Here is a 5,796-nt window from a genome sequence, read left to right on the forward strand (position 1 = left end):
CTAAAAAATACAAAAAACTAGCCGGGCGAGGTGGCGGGCGCCTGTAGTCCCAGCTACTCGGGAGGCTGAGGCAGGAGAATGGCGTAAACCTGGGTGGCGGAGCTTGCAGTGAGCTGAGATCAGGCCACTGCACTCCAGCCCGGGCGACAGAGCGAGACTCTGCCTCAAAAAAAAAAAAAAAAAAAAAAAAAAGAAAAGAAAAAAAAAAGATTATAATGGAGCTGAAAAACTCCTATCACCTAGTGACATCATAGTGCAATGTGTTACTCATGAGTTTGTGGTGATGCTGGCGTAAATAAGCTCACTGTGCTGACAATCACATAAAAGTGTAGCATATACAATTAGGTACAATCCATAATACTTGATAATGATAATGAATGACTAAGTTACTGGTTTATGTATTTCCTATACTATACACTTTATCATTATTATAGAGTGTACTCCTTCTACTTAAATATTTTTAAAAAGTTAACTGTAAACAGCCTCACACAGGTCCTTTGGGAGGTATTGCAGAAGAAAGCATTGTTGTCATAGGAGATGACAGCTCCATGCGTGTTATTGCCCTTGAAGACCTTCCAGTGGAACAAGATGTGGAGGCAGAAGACAATGATATTGATGATCCTGACCCTGTGTAGGCATAGGCTAATGTGTGTGTGTTTTGTCTTTGTTTTTAAGAAAAAAATTTTGAAAAGTAAAGAAAAAAGAATAGAAAAAAGCGTATGGAATAAAGATATAAAGAAATAAAATATTTTGTACAGCTGTACAGTGTGTGTTTAAAAGTGTTATTACAAGAGTCAAAAGTTTAAAAAAGTTTATAATGTACAAGTTACAGTAAGCTACGGTTAATTTATTGAAGAAGGAATAATCTTTTAAAATAAATGTAGTGTCCCCTAAGTGTACAGTGTTTATAAAGCATATAGTAGTGTACAGTAATGTCCTAGGCCTTCACATTCCCTCATAATAGGACACAATGCTACCGTGAGTCGACTCACCCAGAGGAACTTCCAGTTCTGCAAACTCCATTCATAGTAGGTGCCCTATACAGGTGTACCATTTTTTATCTTTTATACTGCATTTGTACCGTACTTTTTCTATGTTTAGCTATGTTTAGATACACAAATACTGACCATTGTATTACAACAGTATTCACTATAGTCACATGCTGTACACATTTATAGTCTAGGTGAGATAGGCTATGCCTGATAGCCTAACTGCGTAGCAGGATATACTATCTAGGTTTTGCCTGATAGCCTAGCTGTACAGTAGGATATACTATCTAGATTTGTGTGAGTACACTCTATGATGTTTGCACAAGGACAAAATCACCTAACAACGCATTTCTCAGAAGGTGTTCCTGTCATTAAGCGATGCCTGACTATACCTTAGAAACTTCCAATTGCTCAGGTGTTTTCATTGTCATATTCATTATTATTGTCTGGTGCAAATACTCAAAGTCTTTCTTATATTTAACCTTTACAGTTTCTATAATGATCACTTAATTATGTCTGGTACATAGTTGGCATTTAAATACTTTATTTATTTTTATCTGTTGCTTCATTCTACCTACTAAATAAGACACGACACAGTAGAAGTTCCCAAAACTGCAGAGGTGCTTGATGCAGCAAAGTACTCCTGCTCCACAATTCTACTCTCCACAGGTAACAACGCTTTACAGGTTTGAATGCATTTTTCCACATTTTTTCTTCATGCATACTTTTACCTTTGTTTGTTTATTTTGAGAGTTAAATACTCTAAAAAGCATTTTAAAAGTAAACTTGCTAAATAATGAAATAATAAATATTTTTATTAAGCCTTGTAAGTTGCATTTAATAGCTTTCAAATACACCACATCAAAGTCCATCTTCAATCAATCAAACCCAATAGTAGTTCCTTCTTGCAAAATAAAATTCCCTCCAACTTACATTATGATACCCACTTAGCTATCATGGGCAGGGAATGGAAACTACATCTCCTTTCTGATCACTATTGTGTAAGGAAGAGTATCAGGACAATTACATAAAAATGAATATAAAGAAATGATTCTGATTTCAAAGTACATTGTTTGGAAGCATTAACAAAAACAAAAATGATTCAGGTATACATACTTTTACGGAATTTTTGATGGGAAAGCTCTGAAAACAGGTTATTTTCTACTACAGAAAGGAGGTAGTTTATTTTTAAGATTAGTCTTTGTTTTCCACAGAATTTCACATATTCCTAATTTGAAGGCATAAAACAGCTGCAGAGAACCGTAATGCATGAATCAATGAATACACTAGGGACATGGTGATGTTGAAGAAGGCTAGATAATTTTTTTTGAATTTCAAAATAAATGTAACCGAGGTTAATAACCACAAATGTTAAGGTTAGAGTGAGATCAGTCTATAAGAAGCATAATTAACATTTTATACTGCAAACTATTTACTGAAGGAAAACATCCATACAGAAAAATTCACCATATGTATTACTTTTAAATCAAGGGAAAGGGAGAGGAGATGAGTAGCCTTAAGCCCACAGGAACTGGGTTGGGGATCATTTGGGGAACCTCACTGTTGAGATGCTATGATTTACCTGCCAGAGAAAACAGTTGGTAGGGATAGTAGAATAGGATTCAGTTAAGCTGTTTCCTTCCTTTAATTAATTACAGAGCTCAGTATATCCTTCTCCCTTATCCCCATCAAAAAACATTCATTAAACACCTAATTAGATGTGACATTGTTGCAAGCGGGGGTGCATGTGTCCAGCTGCTTGGTTCAGGCTTGCACTGAAGAGGATTTCTGTGTTCAGTAGTTCTTAGGAATCAATAAATTTGCTACCAGTTCAAACTGCTGTACAGAGCCTTTAAAAATGTTTACACTCTGTGACCCAGTAATTCCACTTCTGGGAATCTGTCCTAAGGAAAGAGAAATCTCGACTAAGATTTATGTGCAACAATGTCCATGGCAATGTTATTTATAAGTTAAGAAAATGGAAAAAAAAAAAAACCTGAAATGACAAAAATTAGGAGAACGATTAGCTAGATGATACCATAACCAAATGATTCCATATGTTATATAGCTATTTAAATTGTATTTCAAATATTTAAGAACACAGAAATATATAAAATAATGAGTGCAAAAGTAGCCTAAGAACTGCATGTATAGTTTGATCCCATTTTGTTTAAAATTGTACATATATACAGAGAAAAATGACTAGAAGGAAACTCAAATATTCACTGCGGTTTTCTCTGAGTAGTGAAATTACAGGAGATTGGTTTCTTTTTTATACTTTTCTATATCTTTCAAATACATTCAATGAGCATGTATTATTGAAAAGCACAAACTACTTCAAATTCTGTTTTACAAATGAATTAAACAGGCGAATGTTTAATAAATTGCACTGTGTCTGTCCTGCAGTGTGAGCCTGGGGCTGCCCAGGACCCACCTACTTTGGTCGGTCTCTCTCTCTCTCTCTCTCTCTCTCTCTCACACACACACACACACACACACACACACACACACACACACACACAGCTCTTCTGTCAGTCTTTCTTGCCTGAATGCTAGTTTCAGGCAACATGTCACCCCTCTCAAGGGAATTTTTACTTCTTTTTCATTGTATAATTAAGGCTTGTTGGTGCTGGCAGGTGGGTAAGTACTTTTTCTGGTCTGGCTTTGTCGATGCCCCTAAAATTACACCGGTAGGGGGCTGTCTACTCTGTGGATTGCCGGGAAGGAACAGCTTTCTGGGTAACTGATCTGTCTAGGAAGATAGAAGAAACTGCCTAGATGGGAGGAGAGGAGGAAATTGGGAGGTAAAACAGAATAGAGAGAGGAAGAAAAATCAGCAACTGTGCTTATTAGAGAGGATTCCTTTGGTAAGGCTATATTTTAGTGTGTTACTGTTTATAAGAAATACAGTTCAATTGGACCTGTAAGAAGTTCTACTGAAGGTGAAATGCACCTAAATTCATGCTCACTGCTCAAATCTGCTCAGGAGGCTGGAATCCTGCAATAACGAGAAAGGGGCTGTTCAATAAAGGCTATTATCCTTTAACAAACACCCAACATTACAAAACTAAAATATGCACACAGATTTCAAACAATACAAAATTGTATAAAATAAAAAGCGAAATTCTTTCCCTCCCCAGTGTCATTCTTCAGAGGTAACCTCTATTCTGATGTATATTTTCCCAAGATTTTCCACTTTTCCTATGTATATATAAGTATATGCATACACACATACAGTTACACACATAGTGAAGAAAAATGGAAGCAAACTATAAATATTAATCTGCAACTTACTTTTTAAGAAATCCAATACTATTTCATAAATACATTTTCTGTGTCAGTATATATAGGTTTGTCTCATGTTTTTTAAGCTGCTGCCTAACATTCCATTGTGCGAATGTTTCAACTTACTTGAAGAACCCCCATGGGTGGACATTTAGTTTAGTTCCAGTTTTTCATAGTTACAAGCAATGTTGCAATAAACATCCCTTTACATATACTATGGAATCAATTTAAAGGAAAATTTTCTTTCTATCAGCTGTGCATTACCTAACCATTTGCAATTAGTTTCCTGGGCTCTGGAGAACAGTTTTTAATGGCTATGCGAAATGTTCTGTAGTGTCCCAAATGATCCGAGGCATCCCTTCCAATTAAGTTGCAGTCTACTACACACTGCATTTTAAATTACATTATGCTTTAAGGACAGGGCACTGTCTTACATTATTGATACAGTATTGTAATGTTCTGTCTTAATCCTTATGCCCTAGACTTGAATGGGCACCGCCTGAAGAGAGTGGGCAGTCAGAGGCAGCTGGTACATGTCACCAAGGGTGGCCCAACTCAGTCCAACACAAATATGTGATTGTCCCTCCTCTGATTACATCCAGCATCTTTTCACCACTTCTGGCAGGAAAGCACAACTAGAGATAAGGCAGTTTATTTGCCACCTACCAGCTTGGGGGAAAGGAAGATGGGACCACTTACACTAACATCTGAATTGGTGCAGGAGACCAGGCTGCTTTCAGCCCCTCTCCCATCCTGTCTGCCTCCCCTCACCCAGGTGTTCATTGTCTCCAACATGTCCTCTGGCTGTTTGCAGGCCTTTTCTTTGACATCCTTCTTGGACATGACCTCCTTAGCCATTGCCTGCACCGCCCCCCCATCAAAACACATCTCTTTTTAGAACTCTCAATTGACAGCATTCATTTGTGTTAGCAGGACAGAAAGCACTTAAGGCGTGGCATCAGAAGACCATTTTCTAGCCCTATGTTTTTGACCAAGTCAATTAATCTCTTTGAGGCTCCATTTAGACATCTGTAAAATGGGGATTATAGTGATATTTTCTTCACATAGTGGATATAAAATGAAATGAAATGACATATTGGAAAGTACATTGAGAGCAAGAAAAAGTGCTCTGAGATTGTAAAATGCCATTATTACTTATGAATTCTTTCTTCCAGGTAAACCAGTTTTATTTTATTTTGATTAAACAAGGGATTTCTGAAGACTACAATGTTTTCACTGAGAGAAGTGCTTATTACAGTGAAAATGTCAGGCAGTGCGAGCAGGCCAGTGGGGAAGCTATTTTGAGACGGGAAAACTCTTTCAGACCTTCAAATCCACATATGTAGGGGGCTGATGGTATCACCAAGACAGAAGGCTGACCAGAGTCCTCCAGGTAAAAATACCAGAAAGGTCTCTGGTACAGTTTGCTCTCTTCAGGGAGAGAAAGGTTGGGTGGAGGGGGATGAGGACAGCATGGATTTCTGTGGGCTGGCCTGAGGACCTGTCCTTCCTAGGGAGATGT

The sequence above is a fragment of the Mandrillus leucophaeus genome, unplaced genomic scaffold, assembly GCF_000951045.1.
Source record: "Mandrillus leucophaeus isolate KB7577 unplaced genomic scaffold, Mleu.le_1.0 Scaffold174, whole genome shotgun sequence".
Lineage (NCBI taxonomy): Eukaryota > Metazoa > Chordata > Mammalia > Primates > Cercopithecidae > Mandrillus > Mandrillus leucophaeus.